At 37.0% G+C, this 18,122-nt stretch overlaps 1 long non-coding RNA gene across 3 annotated transcripts in view; it reads left to right on the top strand.

Annotated features, from left to right (window-relative positions):
• The first annotated feature begins 440 nt into the window (after positions 1-440).
• The window catches only part of LOC306643578, a 42,661-nt gene continuing 24,979 nt past the window's right edge, over positions 441-18,122 (top strand). Inside the window, exons 1-4 of one of the 3 annotated variants that reach the window (XR_013758994.1) lie at positions 441-794; positions 1,290-1,463; positions 1,576-1,704; positions 8,900-9,889. This is a non-coding gene — a long non-coding RNA (uncharacterized lncRNA). Of the gene's footprint in view, positions 795-1,289; positions 1,464-1,575; positions 1,705-3,521; positions 4,835-8,899; positions 9,890-18,122 lie in introns of those variants that run through there. The other 2 variants (XR_013758995.1, XR_013758993.1) reach the window with 2 other exon arrangements.

Consider the following 18,122-nt stretch of genomic DNA (forward strand, 5'->3'; position numbering starts at 1 on the left):
CTAAGGATGACTGTCAACTGACAGACCACCTGCACTGACACGGATAAGGCACTTACAGAAGAATGTGGTAGCTGTCCCCATTTATTGGGTGCTTACCATGTGCTGAGTACCAAGCATTTTACTTCACAAACTATGTAACAAATATTTCCTGTAATCTCTATTTCATGGAGAGGAAAAACGAAGATGTAGAGACATAAAGTAATTTGGCTCTGATTGCTCCTTTAAAAAATAGCAAATCTGGGATTAAAGACCAGATCCATTTGGGCAACTTATGCTTTTGACTATTAAGTTTTAGGTAACTTGGGCATTTTCACTAGCCTTGTTTAAAAGACCCATTTCCTTAACTTTGAAAGAGGCACGTTAAAAAAAATACTTCTGACTATAAGAATAATATATTTATTAAACAAAATGCTCTGCACTGCCTGCCCAGCTCACAGCTGTGGGTCCCGTGGTTCCTGAGAAGCAGAAGGAACCGTAACCATGGAAAGGCCAGGAGCTGACAGGACAGTTTTGCAAAGCGTTTTCCTGCCCACTGCCCCTCGAATTCTCACCGCAGCCTTCGAATGGCACAGCTTCTCAACCACCAGCATCCTGCAGAGATGGAGGCTCAGGGCTAAGCCAAGGGAGTGACTCACTCAAGCTCACATTCCCCCATGCAGAGAAGCCCAGCCATGGTCCACTGTGCTCCTTCAGGCTTTCTTCTCGAGAAAAGAGGATTTCTATCGAAGATCCTCCCACTTGACAAGTGGAAATACTCAGCATTATGTTAAGGATCCCCTGAACTTTCTCAACAAGTAATTATCATTATTTTTCAACATTTGCTGAATTCCAGTCACATAATAGATACTATCCCAGACACAGATGGTCCCAAGCCTTTGGGCTTGAAATCTTGAGAAACCAACAAACCTGGCAAATTTGAGAAATGAGGGGAATGCACTTAGTTGCAATGGGGTCTGAAAGAGGGCACTCTTGGTAATTACATGTCTGGTTACACATTCTTGACGACTATTTAGAGCCGTGCAAAGACAATGCCCAGTCTGTTGGTCTGAACAAAGGCAAACGAGGCTCAACCCCAGGCGTGGTTCTGCCCGCCATTCTGCAGTGTTGAAATAAGAAAGGCCGGGTCGCGGGACGTGACGGGCACTCACTTTGCTGAAGATGGAGAAAAAAATCTTCAGAGTATTTCCAGATACGCCTATTCATTTCAGATGTGTTATAATATGTTGCACACATTCACAGACAGTTTAAACTTTACCAAATACCCACTTTTTTGCACAATATTCAAACAGGGCAGAAATAAGAAGCACAAGACAGTTTGCAGAAGAAGTAAGTTTACAGCCATGGTCTCTGGGGACATGACTGCTATTTGGGATTTGGTGCTTTCTGCATCAGAGAAATGACTGCAATTGGCACCAGGAGAAGAGAATGGCATGTTGGACCCTGAAACTGACACTGACAGAGGGGTGAGTGTGAAAGTGCAGGAACACAGGCGCTTTCATATTTTATTTTGAAATTCGCACATAATAAAAATGTTTGATTAACATAAAAATGTTTTGTCATGGCGTTCCTACATAGATGGCTCCAGAAAAGAGCATGCCAAAATAGCAATATTACAGCAACACCGTTTTGCTGACTTGTCTGATTCTACTCTGTGATGGAACTCTGGAGCTGCCCTTCATTTGACATATCAGATGAACTACAGAGGTATGCTTTTTTCATTCTAAACTTAGGAACAGTAAACTCACTGGCTAGACCCTGCTAATGTGTTCCATTGCTTCATTTGGCTGGTGGGTTACACAGTTATATACAAATATAAGAATTCATCATAGTGTATACTTTAAAGTAGTGCATAGGACAGTATTATAGATCAATTAAAACAACACACAAGGCCCTGGGTTTGATTCCCCAGCACAACAACAAAAAGAGAAAAAAAGGAAAGAAGAAAGGAGCAAGCACTGCTAATTGACTGGTAAGACTCAATATGGTAAATTCAAAAGAACCCTGAATTAAGAGAAGGGAGACTGGAATTCCTAAGTCCAAACTCACCACATTAATTATATGAAAATGGATATTTAAGGCTGAACCAAAAACATTCTAGGGAGCATCTTTTCTAACCCTTTCTCTTTACACAGGAAAATAAACTTCAACTAGGTAAAACCAATTGAACAAATATTCAAGTAGACTTATTTTCAATTCTGAAACCCAAATACCTTATACACGAGCCTGTTTCCAAATTCTTGCTTGGGTCTCCATTTCTTGGCCAATAAAAAGAGGGGATCGAGGTCTTTTGAAGGAAAAAAATCACGAACCAATCATGCTTATAAACCTGAACTTCCAGTTTACAAGAAATACAGGGGATAGAGGAACAGTTAAATGATGACATGAGGAAATAATAAGACAAATCCAGAATGTGGTATATTCTACAGGTGGCGGGAGCTCTCCAAGTAACTAAAAAAAAAAAAAAAAATGTGGAAAATATTCTAGATAAAAAGAAGCTAAAGAGCGATAACAACCAAGTAAAATTTTAGAACCTTAATTAGATCCTGTTTGGAATATTACAGCTCTCAAAGTCATTGTCACCAGGTGCTGTGGTGCATGCCTGTAATCCCAGCAGCTTGAGAGGCTGAGGCAGGAGGACTGTGAGTTCATAGCCAGCCTCAGCAAGTTAGTGAGGCCCTAAGCAACTTAATGAGACCCTGTCTCCAAATAAAATGTTTAGAAGGGCTGGGGATGTGACTCAGTGGTTAAGTGTCCCTAGGGTCAATCCCTGGTGCCAAAAAACAACAACAACAACAACAAAAGCCATTGTCAAAACAACTGGAACATGAGAAAATGGCACTTTCCGTGATAGTATAGAACTATTTTTATTTTCTGTAGTGAAGTAACAGTTCAGTGGTTTTATAGTTTGAGTTTCCCTTATCCATAATGCTTGGGGCCAGAAGCATTTTTGAATTTTTTTGAATTTTGGAATACTTGCATATATATATATAACAAGAAATCTTGTGGGCAAGTCCCAAGTCTAAACATGAAATTCATGTATGTTTCATATACATCATACACATGATCTGAAGCAAATTTTTGTACAATATTTTAAATAATTCTGTGTATGAAACAAAATTTCATGACATGCAATTTTCTACTTCTGGCATCATGTTGGCAGTCAGAAAGTTTCAGATAATGGAGTACTTCATACTTTGGATTTTTAAATGAGGGATGCACAACCTGTATAAGAAAATGTCCTCCTTCTTAAGAATTTAAAGTATGGTTAAGAGTCGTAATGTTTGTGATTTTCAAATGGCTTAGCCAAAACCATATATGCGAACAAAGAAATAAACAAATTATATGAGTGTATATTGTACTATGCTTTCAAGTTTTCTGTAGGTTTGAAAGTTTCCCTAAAAGAATATTAGGGAACCATAGAGAAGATTAGACCTAGTTTAATTGAATCAAAGAACATCATTCTTATCTATGACAAGTGTTTTTCTTATATTAACTCTAAATATTTTTGAGATCTCTTCCAGATCTGCTATTGATATAAATAAATATTAAGAGTAACTCATCACAGTGAGTGCCAAAGCAGATGCGTGCTCAGAAGCTGCCCTTAGAAGGATGAGGGAAAAGATAAGTTCTGCCTCCATGTGGCAGGGAGGCTGCCAAAGAGATGCATCATGCTCATCCCTCCTGTGTCACATTAGCATCTTGAACAGGTCAGCCCTTCCTCGCACAGCTTGCTTGCTTTCTCTCGTAGATTTTTATGATACCCCAACCATGGTCATGACAACTGGGTATCTATTATCTTAAAAATTCAAAATATAACAACAAACACAAAAACTACTGATTAAGGCTGACTTGGAGCAAATGCACTTGGAAAAAGCAAACACCTTCCTTACTCTCCTGGCTCCCCACTTTGAGCCCAAATACAACCTGTGGTGCAAGGTATTCTGCTAAGCTTTTGGCATGAAAGGCACTGTTTGATTGATAAATAATCCTGTCAGGTAGAACTGTTATAATGTCCATTTTACAGATGGGGAAACAGGTTGAAAGTGGTTAAGTAATTGGCCCAAGCATAATATGTTGCAGACCAGGACCTAAGACACAGCCTATGCTCCTGGAAATTTAAACCCTTGCCATGGCTAGAACTAACAGGAGAAATGCCTAGAAATCTTAGATTCAGTACTGGGGGTTGACAAGCAAGACCAGTATGACCTACCAGCAACTCATGAACAAGGCATAGTATTTTCAGGAAAAATATCGTGTAACTTATAAAGGGAAGAGACAAGCACTTAATGAGATTTTCTTGAAATGTTTCCTGTTACCCAGAATTACAGGCAAGTTTCCACACCTGAGGTCCAAGGAACACTCTGAGTTCAGGAGCCTCTGACAGACTCCAGCAGTTGGGGATCCCAGCTCCTCAGGGCTGACCTCCTTCTCTACCCTGACTCCAGCAGACAGGGGGGAGTGTGTTCATGAATAAAGACTATCTCTTATTCTCCATGGTCTTTGATGGGCTGGAGGAAGGAGCCCTTTCCCTTCCCAAAGTTAAGGGGATGGGGAGGAACCCCAAGAAATCCACTTATAGTATGTGAAGTGCCTGAAGGAAGGAGGCAGGGACAGCTTGTTTCTTCGTTGGACATTTGCTTTGCTTAGCCAGTAACCATACTGATCTGACCCATCGTCCCTGAGTTGAGGGAAAGATGAAGGAGTAATAGGTCTAAGAGGGAAGCAAAAGTAGGGCAACTGCTATGGTTTGAATACAGTCCTCAGATTTCATGTGCTGGAAGTGTCATCCCCAAAGTCATACGTTAATGATATTTGAAAGGTGGAGTGCTTGTGAGGTGATTGGGTCAACAGGCCTCAGCTAATGAATGAATTGACCCATTCATGAGTGAAGGGGTTATCACAGGAGTGGCTTCATTATAAAAGTGAGCTCTCTGGCATGCTTATTTTGTCTGGTCACATGATGTCCTCTGCCCTGTCATAATACAGCAAGATGGTGCTCACTTGAAGCCAAGCAGATGTTAGCACCATGCTCTTGGACCTGCTGGCCTCCAGAAACCTGACTAAATAAACCTCTATTCTTCATGAATTACCCAGTTTGTGGTGATCTGATATAGCAAAGAAAATGGTCTGACAGGCAACTGAAAATGGACTAAGTGGACAGTACATGCATCATTTGACTCCCACAAGGGTCAAGTGAACACTAAAGAAAGTACCTGGTCTTCAAACATCTTGCTAGTTTATCACAGGAAAGGGCCACTTTGAGCAGAGGGAACCCAAAGCAGGGTGGACTGGCTGTGTGTGGGTGACAAGAACTGAGGGCTGAAGAGAGGAGAGAGGCTGAACTGAAGGAGGATTTCTCAGGTAGAGAATTGGGAGATTTGATGAGCACAAAAATATGTGTAAATGGAGGACGTTCCCAAGTCCACTTTTTTTCCACAATGAAACATAGGTATTCCATTCAATAGTCCCACATTTAATATCCATTTGCTTCATTCGGAGAATGTTTTCTCAACAACTATTTTAACAAGATTAAATTTGTCAAAGAAGTTGTCTTTATTTATGGTCATTTTAAATGTTTCACCAAATTTAGATGATAGGAAATCATAGGCTTTCTCAAAATTACTCTGCATGGAAAAGCTTGTACTTAGCATGTACAGACCATGAGTTTAGTGTCTAGCACCAGAAATAAATGAATAAATATTATTCCATGCAAATGGATTTCCTCCGATGTTAGTGTCACAACACAAAGAATTGTAATTCATTTCTTCTAACTATACACATAGGAGAATATTTATAGCTACTTTACTAAACTATACTATAGCTTATCACAGTTTGTTTGGATATAGTTATGCTGTACATTTCTGCTCCAAGCAAAGTATTTTTCTAACCACAAAAATCTCACCACAAGTATTTTATCTTCAAATAGTTATCTTCAAATGCTAAAATTTTAATCTGAATTTACAGTATGTGAACAATGTCAGATTTTTCACTTTTGATATAATGAACTTTCTTTTGGGGAGGCATGGGGAGTACCAGGGATTGAAGACAGGGGCACTCGGCCACTGAGCCACATCCCCAGTCCTATTTTGGATTTTATTTGGAGATAGGTTCTCACTGAGTTGCCTAGCACCTCACTCTTGCTGAAGCTGACTTTGAACTCGTGATCCTCCTGCCTCAGTCTCCCAAGCCACTGGAATTACAGGCATGTGCCACCACACCCCGCTATGAACTTTCAAAAACTATATTTTGATTTCATTGGTTCTATTGGTTGCGATAAACAAAGACAATCCTTACTAGATTATGTATTATTTCTATGTTTAAGTCTTATTTGTAGATGTCAACTAGAATCATTTAAAAAATCTTTGAAGATTTCTTCTATTAACGAAGTCAATCTGTTAGCGGTTGTCACTTTTCACTCATGGAATGAATTTAAAACGGTTATTTGATCTAAGTGAAAACTCATGGTTCTCAAAGTAATAGGTACATACATCTTCTGCATTGCACAGAGTCGATGTTGATTTGGGGCACAGTGATCTTTAAAGTATCTACTCCTTTCCAAGTAGGTGCTGATGCTTCCTCAGCAGACCTATCATTTGCTTATCATTTGATTAGTGAAATCAGTAGGGTCCTCATGGTGGTTGGTAAATGTCAACAAGTATCTAGTGTGAGGTTATAGATCCAACATCAACATTCAGAACAATGGAAAGCTGGTATTTCATTTTCATGGCACACATGCGTTTTCTTCTTAACCACTCACCGCAAAAGCAGTGCAAATGATCATTGTATTTCTAAAAATAAATAGTTGTAGATTAGTAGATATATTGGTATAAAGGGGTAAATATATTTCTGTATATATATGCACTGTAAATCACAAGTCCATTATAGCAAGACTGTTCAGAATAATTTCTAAACCCTCTCTGGAAGACTGCTCAGCCTCTACCTCCTGTACATATTTTACATCTGTGCCATAATTTCCCATGTTTCCCACTGACCCTGACGACTATGTCTCAGTGATCATTGTGAGCCACAGCACACCTAGCTGGTGTGCAGTGAATGACAGAAGCAAGCACACTGAATATGTTCCCCACTGTCTCCAAGATTAGGAGAAAGCAACTGTCCCTAGCCATTTTTTTCTCTGTATACTTTGTTTTTTCAGGATGTTTGCCTGTAAACTATCCTTGAAAAAGAGGTGTTAAATACAGCACATCAGGATGGGGTCATCAGCCAGATTAAGCACACATTAAGGGAGAGAACTCTGTTCACTGCACATAGGTTCACACCCTTTTTTGCAGAAGGTGGAAGTACAAGGTACAGTTATAGCAGACCCATCCTACCTTAATAACAGTATTTAGTTAAAACATGAAAAATCTACACCAAAGATCAACCAGATTTGACATCAGAAAAACTGGCATCAATTGGGACTGTCTTGGACAAATGCGGGCACTCTTCCACCCTAGCCCTGGGAAAGGAAGATGAGAAAAGCTGTGACGTGAGTCAAAGAATGAATTTTAAGTGGACAGGCTTAAATGCAGAAGTGAGTGACCAAAAAGTCAACAGTTGCAGGGAAGATGTGGAATCTGGACAAGATGTTAAGGTACTTGCCATCCAGGGTAAGGGGGATCCAATAATCGGGAGGAATTATTTGAAATAATTAACCTGTGTCAGGTGGCTACCTGGTGAGTTGACACTGCTTGGTGGGTTGAACATTTCCATACTAATGAATTCTCCCAGGGGTTTGCAGAGTGGGATTATTTCCTCACAAACCAGGGAAATTCCTATGACGGCAGGTCACTAAGCAGGGAATAAGATTTGTGGAAACTGATGTTGTCTTTGTGCCATTTCTGCAGATAAGTCTAAGGTTATGCAAAACACCTCTTTTGCACACCTGCTCACCAAGACTTCCACCATCCCAAAGGTGCCACCCCCAAGAAACCTCCAGAGGGCTACACAGGCTTTTGCTCAAAATTGTAAGCATCATTATCTTTAACTACAAAGGACTAAGCAGAAAAAGAAAATGATTGTCAATAACTCACCTTGAAGACTTGGTCAGATATGCTGAAGAATTCTGTTTGTAGAAGGCAATGCTAATTTTACAAATAAGCCAAGTAGTCATGATCTGCAATTGTGCATTGAAGTCCTCTCCCTCTAAAGTATCTGGAATGCCACCATTAGTGATTGACCCCTTAGGATGAGCACTGTTTTCCTTCATTCATCATCTTCTAAAGTATACATCAGTCCTCCCTTATCCCCAGTATTGCTTTCCATGGTTTTAGTTATCCTTGGTAAATCAGTTGAAAAATATTGTCTTGACACTTCCAAGAGAGAAACCACAATCACATAACCTTTATTACTATAATGCTATTAATCTCTTACTGGGTCTAAGTGATAAATTAAACTTTCTCATATATAGCTACATCTATATGTAGATATATAGATACAGATGAAAAATATAATACATAAAGGCTTTGCACTCTGTGAAGTTTTAGGCATCCACTGAGGGTCTTGAAATGTATCCCCCATGAAGTGGGAAGTACTTACATATTACTGGTTTGGAAAATACGTTAATATTAAATGTATTAAGTTCCTAACATTTTAATGCAAATTAGTTTCTTAGACAATTTTCTATATAAGAGAAAGCAGAGTACATGACAACTCTGCACATTTGAGTAAAGGGACAGGTGAGTTGGGAAAGGAGGGCAAGTGAAAAGCAATACTAAAACAGAGAATGTAATAAGAACTCAGAAAATGGAATTAGCTGATTTGGCCAAGCGTCAGTCTCCACTGGAAGTGGACTGTGAGACAGATGATAAAGTATCCTCCAGGAAGCCATCAGAAGTGACTTTGAGAAAGTAGTTTCTCCACAAACATACTCTTTTTCTCTTTCCCCACTTTGTTTTAGAGACAATATGTTTTAAAGATGAAGTGGAGAGAGGTGAATTAAGTTGGCTAACAGAAGAACTGAAGACAAATTTCATCCTGCTGTTTATTAAAGGAGTAATTAAGACTGTAAGAAAGCAAATAAGAAAGAAGCTTCCATGGTCCGAAATTTGAGAATTCTTAGAAGATAGAAAGTGGATAGAATTGCATTGCTGGTAAAACACGAACAAGAAAAATCCTGTTTAAATTCAAGGTCACAAAAGCAATTTGATACACTCATACATTGCTGGTGGGACTGCAAAAATTGGTACAACCACCCTGGAAAGCAGTATGGAGATTCCTCAGAAAACTTGGAATGAAATCATCATTTGACCCAGTTTTTCCACTCCTTGGTCTATATCTAAAGGACTTAAAATCAGCATATGATAGTGACACATCCACATTAATGTTTATAGCAACTCAATTCACAATAGCTAAACTACAGAACGAACCTAGGTGCCCTTCAACGGTGATTGGACAAAGAAAATGGATAGACAATGGAATATTACTCAGCCATAAAGAAAAATGAAATTATGGCATTTGCCTATAAATGGGTGGAACTGGAGACTATGATGCTAAGTGAAATAAACCAGGGCTGATGTTCTTTGTGATATACAAATTCTATTGCACAATAAGATGGGAGGGAGTAGGAAAGAATACAAGTACTTTGGATTAAAGGGAATGAAGGGAAGAGAGAAGGGATGGGAATAGGAAAGGCAGCAGAAGGAATTGGACATTACTTTCCCATCTTCATATATGAATCCGTGACCATAATGTGTAGCTCCACGTTATGTACAACCACAAGAATGGGAAGTTGGGGCTGAGGATATAGTTCAGTTGGTAGCGTACTTGCCTTGCTTGCACAAGGCCCTGGGTTCAATCCCCAGCACCACACACACACACACACAAAAAAAAAAAAAAAAAAAAAGAATGGGAAGTTGTACTCCATATATGTATAATATGTCAAAATATATTCTACTGTCACGCATAACTAAAAAGAACAAATTTCTTTTTTAAAAAGCAATTTGAAGGGCTGGGGAGATAGCTCAGTTGGTAGAGTGCTTGCCTTGCAAGCACAAGGACCTGGGTTTTATCCCCAGCACCGCAAAAAAAAAAAAAAAAAATGCAATTTGAAATTTTCTCCACACTCATCAAATATGATTACAAAGTATGGACCTGGACTTTCAAGCAACTGTCAAGGCAGTTAAACAACTGTAAACTTCTTTTACAGTGCATATCCAGTGGTGACAGCAGGATGTGTTCCCGGGTTAAAGTACTTAGAATTGCCTTCAAAAGAAATATTTACTATGTTCAGTTTAATGAAAGGTACAGATAAATGCTGAAGAACCTCCAGACATTCAACGGGACATTGGAGGGCAGAAGAGAAGACTCTATGTTTGCTTCCAAAGAGGAAGAATGCTTCTTCTAAGTGAGAAATCTGATACTGGTACAGATTTATATGGGTAATGGGGTCAGGGAATCTAAGAAACTAATAAACTATAGTAGAGAGGGAGACCCAGAAGATGAGCTACCCACACCAGCCTAAACTCAAATCTTGATCCCTTTCCACAATCAGGAGCAAGTGACTCTTCTTATCAAAACATTTAATGACAGATCAAGACAGAATCTCCAATATGAACATGAGTAGCCAAGGTTAACCTAGTATTTATGAATAAGCCACACCAAAAAAGCAAAGGCATCAAAATCTCAAACTGAAAAAAATAAACCCTGAGTAAATAGATTTAAGAGAACAAAAAAGATAAACTATAAATGATATTCTCAGAGAAATTTAAAGGGCTTCCATATCCTTAAGTTAACAAAGAGTACATATCAATTATTCCAATAAATGTAGATGGGTTAATACTCCTCTATTAAAGTACTAAGACTCTGATTTCTAAAGAAAAAAGTTTTGGTACCACATACTAGCAGTGTTATATTCAATAGCAAAAGTTTTGGTTTGAATTCTGGTTTCAACATCTATTAATGATTGATGAAATAAAAGTTTAAATAATTAATCTAAATAAAGGGATGAATTTAGCTGAATATATAAGATCAAACCAAGAACTCCCTAAATGTAGCACTAAAAGTAAAATAATGCCAATTATGAATGAGATAGAGAGTACAAGACGTGGAGGATGGAATTGATCATTTTCTGGTGGGAGATCTAAACATAACAGAGAAAAAAGAGAGAATTATTCAAATAAATAATTGAAGAAAAATTTCTAGAACTGATAGAAAATGTGACTTTTTTCAGACTCAAACCTACAGTGTGTTGAGCAAGAAAAAAAATTTTTAAAAATCCCATAAATGCCATCTTAAATGTTTAAAGCTCCAAGAGAAATTCTTAAAACTTCCAAAAGGTGAGCATGGTGGCATATGCCTGTAATCCCAGCGACTCAGGAGGCTGAGGCAGGAGGATCATGAGTTCAAAGCCATCCTCAGCAACTTAGCCAGGCTCTCAGCAACTCAGTGAGACCCTATCTCTAAATAAAATACAAAATAGGGCTGGGGATGTGCACAGTGGTTGAGTGCCCCTGAGTTCAATTCCCAGTACAAAAAAAAAAAAAAAAAAAATCCAGGGTTTAGAAATGAATTATATAAATCAGATAAACATTAGAAACAATCAATATAAGGGAGGAAATAAGAAAAAGTCACTTCAAAATTTTGAGTGAAACAATTGAAGCTTCAAATTTTATATCCAGCCAAACTTAACATTCAAGTGGAAGACTAAAATACATTATTAAAGATTCAAAGTTTTTTAACAAATAGAATATTCAAGAATGTACTTTAGCAAAAGGAAACTAATTTTTATAGAAACTAGAAGATAAAAGATGCAAAGAAGAGGATGAACTTTTAAAAGGACAGGTAAAACTTTTAACAATTGTTGATGGATAATGGAAAATAATTTTCTTCATAATCTGGAGTTGAAACTTCATCTGATTCAAGATGGAAGTGATAAATCTGGGAAGAACATGATTTGTTTTTTTAAGATATGGACCCTGATTTATTCTAACTTTCCAAAGAAATTTTAAATTTAAAAGTGTTGGGTAATAATTATAGTTGTTAATAACTTGAGGGTGAATGCCATAAAAATAAAAATAGTATGCATACTTTCCAAATAAAAGAAGACAAATTGAATAAAGGAAATGTCAATTCAGTAAGGACAGGAAAAGAAAATAATAAAAAAGAAAAAAGTTGAAGATATAAAATAAATAGTATACTACCTTTCTTATAGTATCAAAAACTTTTAAATCTCAATAAGCATCTTATGACTATAAAAATGATTTCTAGGGACTGGGGTTGTGCCTCAGTGGTAGGGTGCTTGCCCTGCACATGTGAGGCACTGGGGTTGATCCTCAGCACCACATATAAATAAACAGATTAAATAAAGATATTGTGTCCATCTACAACAAAAAATATTTTTTAAAAATGATTTCTATCTCATATTACTTGATGGTCATGGGTTGGCTATGACCCTGCTTCAGGCTGTGGAACTGTTGTATTTTCTCATTCTGGGACTCAGACCGACGGAATGCCCTTATCTGAGAAGTGGCATATAAAGAAAGTAATTTCATGGGAGAGAGGAAGAAGAGAGAGGACATCCACATTCCACTGACTGAAATAAAGGATACATTCAAGCCTACCATCAAAGAGGCACTGAAGTATATATAACCTTATCTTAGGTAGAAAAGAGTGAATATTTGCTAACAATAGTATAATTTACCACAGTTAGTAAGAACACATTCATGTCATGTCATTGAGTGTGATGGGTTGAAATTCCCCTAATAAGGACAAAGACTCTACAGGATTAAAGAAAAATTAAGAAACCTTCACTAATAGTACTGTAATTAGTACAGTAGAACAGACTCTGGCTCTCCCTCCTGGGTCCACCACCTATTAGAGATATTTAAGTAAGCATATTAATAATATTTACTACCTGCTTAATAGTGTTGTTGTAATAAATTTTATAATACATGTATAATACCTGTTCTCCAATACATGTAGAGCATTATATCAGTAACGTGCTAAGTGCTTAATGTTAGCTATTATTATTACTATGTAAAACACATAAAACAAAATGATGGTTTAAAGTTTGTAGATGCAGGAACAAGCAGAGCGAGAACAAGAAAATACTAATGAAAATAAATAAGGAACACTGAATTGAACATGATGGATTGAAGATGTTCTACTCCCTTCCTACCCACTAATGATAGAGTAATGGGATTTTAAAAAATAGGATAAACTTATAAGGGACAAAGAGCTGCAACAAAATCTTGGGAAAAGGACACCAGCTAGGGAAAATAATTGATCTGGTGAATGATTAAATGACCAGAAAATACTAATGCCTGTTGTGCAGCAGTGGAAGTAGAAGTAGGCGGCCTTGTGGCACAGACCACGGGAAAAGACCCAAGCATGGGAATGAATGTGAAGCTAAAAATGGGATTATTGCTGGAAAGTTCATATAGGATGAGTGAGAACTTTTATGACACCTCCCACAAAAGACTAGGGACAGAATGAACTAGAGCAACACAAGCCTCTGGCCTCAGGACAGGAATGAGGGACTATGCCGAACATAGCAGAGTCCAAGGAAATGCCACATACTAGGAACTATGAGATCCCAGGTCCTTTTCCTTCACTTGACTCTAGGAATGCTGATAGTCTGCACCATTACTTCCAGGCAATAGAGAGCCCCTTTTCTAAGGCATCTGAGTAGCTTAAGAGCAAAGACATTCAAATATTGATTGAATAGTTTTCCCAGCTGCCTTGCCCAGCCAGATCTCCTTAACAGTAATTTCACTAGGGAACAAGCCACACACTCCCCATTTAGAAAGCAGCTTCCAATAAGGATTTCCCCCATAGGCTTTAAGTGACTTCTAATTGTAAAGGGTCATCTAAGGGTTGACACATAATATAGGAAAACTTCCACATAAAAGCTGTAATCAAAACAAAAAAAACAACAAAAGAGAAAATGAAATTTTCTGGGGAAGACAGAAACAATAAAGAAGTACAAGAAACTTCAAATGCAAAACAAAACAATGTTTTTAAAGAAGTACCAGAAGATGGCTAGGGATGTAACCCAGTGGTAGAACTCATGCTGAAGATGCAGGAGACTGCGTACTTCATGCCATCCCTAGCACCGAGAAAAAAAAAAAAAAAAAAAAAAGAGGATAATTGTGTCTATGAATAAAAATTAGGAATATTCACTGAGACAGTTAAGACATTCTCTTAAACATGTGAAGCTATGGTTTTCACTATTTCCTGAGATATAAGAAAATGAAAATTAAACAGAATGACTTTACATGTTATCAGAAGTTTTTTATTATATAAATATGTATATACTAGTTGTGGAGTTAACTGCCCATATTTCTCACTCTATATTGTGAATTAAGTTATCAAGTTATTTTTTGTTCATATCCAAGCTTATGAACAGTCAGATATTTGGACCAAATGACTATTATAAACTACCAAAATCCCACCGTTCTGAATGCTTCTGTCTGAAACCACCAGTCATTATATTAGCTTTGATTAGGGTTAGAAGTTGGGGACTCAATAAATGTTGCTGATTGGGTGTATAGTTTTTAAAAATTAGGAATATTCAAAAACGGCCTTGGAGATTTAAAATATAATTATAATGTAACATATTTTTATAATATAAAAATTCACATGATATAATTAAATTAAAATGTAATGATGTTCTTGGTCAAGCACATAAGCAAAAGCCTAAAGTTGAGATTTTAAGAAAAGAAAATAGAAGCCATGTTTCCAAGATCTGTGTTACAGGTACTTCATCGGAAATAGCTAACAGTTTGGTTCTTGAAAGATCTCTGAATTATGTGCAGTTACTTAGGCCAATGGGTCAGGACCCTGTCACAGGACAGGTGGAAGGGAGAAATGCAGTCATGCTGTTTTCTCTAGTAATTAATGAGACAATGAAGTGGTCAAAAGACAACATGGCACAGAGTATCAGTGTTCCAGCCAGGCCTTGGAGAAGTGGCATATCAGCATGTGGAAAAGGGGTCTCAAATTTAAGTGGAAGGCAAAGTAGACTACAGCAAATGTATGGATGAAAATAACATGAGGTGACAAGCACTGACAATCACAGCTGATGACCTTATATTTGTGAGTGACCAGACAAAAGGGCATAGAATGGATGATTCTTCTTTGGCCATTGTTTGGTACAGTCCCATTTCTGAATCATGTATAGATTGGATGTATAGTTTTTAAAAATTAGGAATATTAAAAAATGGCCTTGGAAATTTAAAATATAATTATAATGTAATATAAGGACAAGAATTAAAATGCTCTTTTTTGGGGGTACCAGTGGAAATTGAATTCAGGGGCACTCGACTACTGAGCCACATCCCCAGTCCTATTTTGTATTTTATTTAAGAGACAGAGTCTCACTGAGTTGCTTAGTGCCTCGCCTTTGCTGAGGCTGACTTTGAACTCCAGATCCTCCTGCCTTAGCCTCCCAAGCTGCTGAGATTACAGGTGTGCACCACTTCACCAGGCTTAAAATGCTCTTTTATATATACGCATGTGTGTGTATACACACATCTATACAAATGTATATATATATTTACATATATATAATTTAAAGATGAAAATGGACTAGAAATAACAGTGCATCAGTTTAGTAGGCTCCAGAAAGAACAAAGAGGAAACAAAGGAGAAGAAATTATCAAGTCCACAATTGAGATCTCCAAGGCATAAAAGACACAAATTTCTAAATGGCAAGTCCAACTAATGCCCAACACCATGCATGGAAAGAAATCTACACTGAGTGCTATTTGCAGTTTCATAGCACTCAGGACAGAAGATCCTGAACACTTCCTGGAAACCAACAGGCCATAGACAAAGTAGCAGGAGTCAAATTGTCATCACATGTCTTAAGAACAAAACTGGAATTGGCAATGCCTTCCAGATTCCATGACAGCATGATTTCCAACATAGAAATCTACAGACACCTGCAAACTACCACTCAAATCAGAGAGTAGAAAAAAACGTTTTCAGACAGGCCACCCTCATCTATCCTAAGAAGGATGGACATGTCCCACCAAAACAAGAGAGTAAACCAAGAAAAAGAAAAGAATCCAACTCCGGAGAAGGATCAAGGGAACACCCAGCATGAGGATAAGAGAATCCAAGGAGGACAGCAAGCAGCAGGCTCTGAGATCAACCTCTGGCGGGAGGGACTATGTGCTATGGACAGGAGATTCACTGTGGAGAGTTGGGATGAATTCGTGGATGATTACTTAGAAAAATCAGATGAGGGGAAATTTATTAGCTCCCAGGAAAACAGAAAATTACATCAAAAAGATATATAATCGTATTATATTAAGTAACCTAGCTATGAATCATTTTAATATGCATAATAATAAAAATTGAATATTGATAGAAACACAAATTTTAACTCTTTCAAAAGGGCATGGGGAATGGAATTTAGAATGTGGTGGGGTCACATAAGACAGATAATAATATTCCACAATAGGAAATAGATGAAATCTAAAGTTGAAAATTGAGAGATAGTAGTGGGAAAATTATTATTTAGAAATATGAATGCAATTCCTAGAAAAAACAAGGTAGTAAGAGATTGCCTCTAGGGAGAGGAAATCAAGGGTGGAAGGGGCAAGGCAACGGGTTTATTTTAAGTCTCATAAAATTATTTGATTTTAAAATCTATGTACCTATACAATTAAAATTAATACAGATTTAAAATTTTTAAAGACAGTAAGGATGGCACTCTTTTTTAAAAGTTATTTTTATATATATTTTTAGTTGCTGATGGACCTTAATTTTATTCATTTACATGCGGCGCTGAGAATCAAACCCAGTGCCTCACACATGCTAGGCAAGCGCTCTACCACTGAGCCACAACCCCAGCCCCAGAATGCCACTCTTAATGTCAGACAAAGTAGGATTTAAACCAGAAGTATTAGATAAAATGAGAAAAGATATTTCATAAAAGGTCATTATTATGAATCTTTGTCCTCTTATACACTTTTAATATATATTCAAATATGCAAAAAGAAATGTGATTAAAAAAATCTTACTGGAACCCTTTTATCCAAATCTTTCTTAGAAATTGACAGATTGAAAAGAGAATTTTATATGTATGTGGAATGTTTAAAAACATAAATAAGTCTTAGACTGTATATATTTATTTCTGCATATCCATATAAATATTCGCATGTACTTACATATACATCACAAACATTCTTTTCAATTGACCTCAAAACTCTCATAAAAGATGCTATTAATTAGGCCACATAGAAAATTTCAACCTAGTTCCCAAAGTACAAACCATATGTATGACCTACATTGCTATACGTTCTCTGGCCACATGGTAGTAAAATTAGAAATGAGAAATAGCAAAGTGGCAGCCAAAAAGAAAACAAACAAGCAATTAGCCTGTAAATTAAGCACAAGTGTTTATTCTCTACGTTTAAAAAAAGAAATTTTAACTAAAATCATTAACTGTTTTGAAATGAAGAACAGTGGAGGGAATAAGACCAAAGAGGGAAAACAAAGCAACTAAAAATGCAATAGCATAACTCTTGAAAAACTAATGTATACAGACAGTAGGAGGAATTGACTGAAAAGAGATTAGAATATTTAATTAACAAAATCAAAAACTGTTTCTTGGGGTGAAAAAGAGTGGTAAACCTGTTTTTGGTCACCTGAATGGCCAAAAAGAAATGACATATAAATACATAAAATTAAGAAAAAGGATAAAACTATAATTTCATACCAATAATTTTAAACTTATAGATGAAGTGGAAGATGTTCTGGGAAAATGTACATTACCGAACATGACCTTTATCAAAACAAAAAATATTTTATGTGGAGTTAAAATTTTTTATTGTGTTAAAATAGGTGTAACATAAAATGTGTCATTTTAACCACTTTAAGTGTACAATTCAGTGATTTTAATAGATTCACACTGTTGTGCAACCATCACCACTATCTATTTCCCAATCTTTTCCATCATCCCCAACAGAAATTCTGTAACCATTAAGCAATAATCCTCCATTCCTGTCTTCCCCCAGACTCTTGTCACCTCTAATCTACTTTCTGTCTATATGGATTCGCCTCTTCTAGATATTTCATATATATAGACTCATAAACTCATTTGTCTTTTTGAGACTGGCTTATTTCAGTAAGCATGTCCTCACAGTTCATTCATGTCGTAGCATGTATCAGAG

Source organism: Sciurus vulgaris, assembly GCF_902686455.1.
Source record: "Sciurus vulgaris genome assembly, chromosome: 14".
Classification (NCBI taxonomy): domain Eukaryota; kingdom Metazoa; phylum Chordata; class Mammalia; order Rodentia; family Sciuridae; genus Sciurus; species Sciurus vulgaris.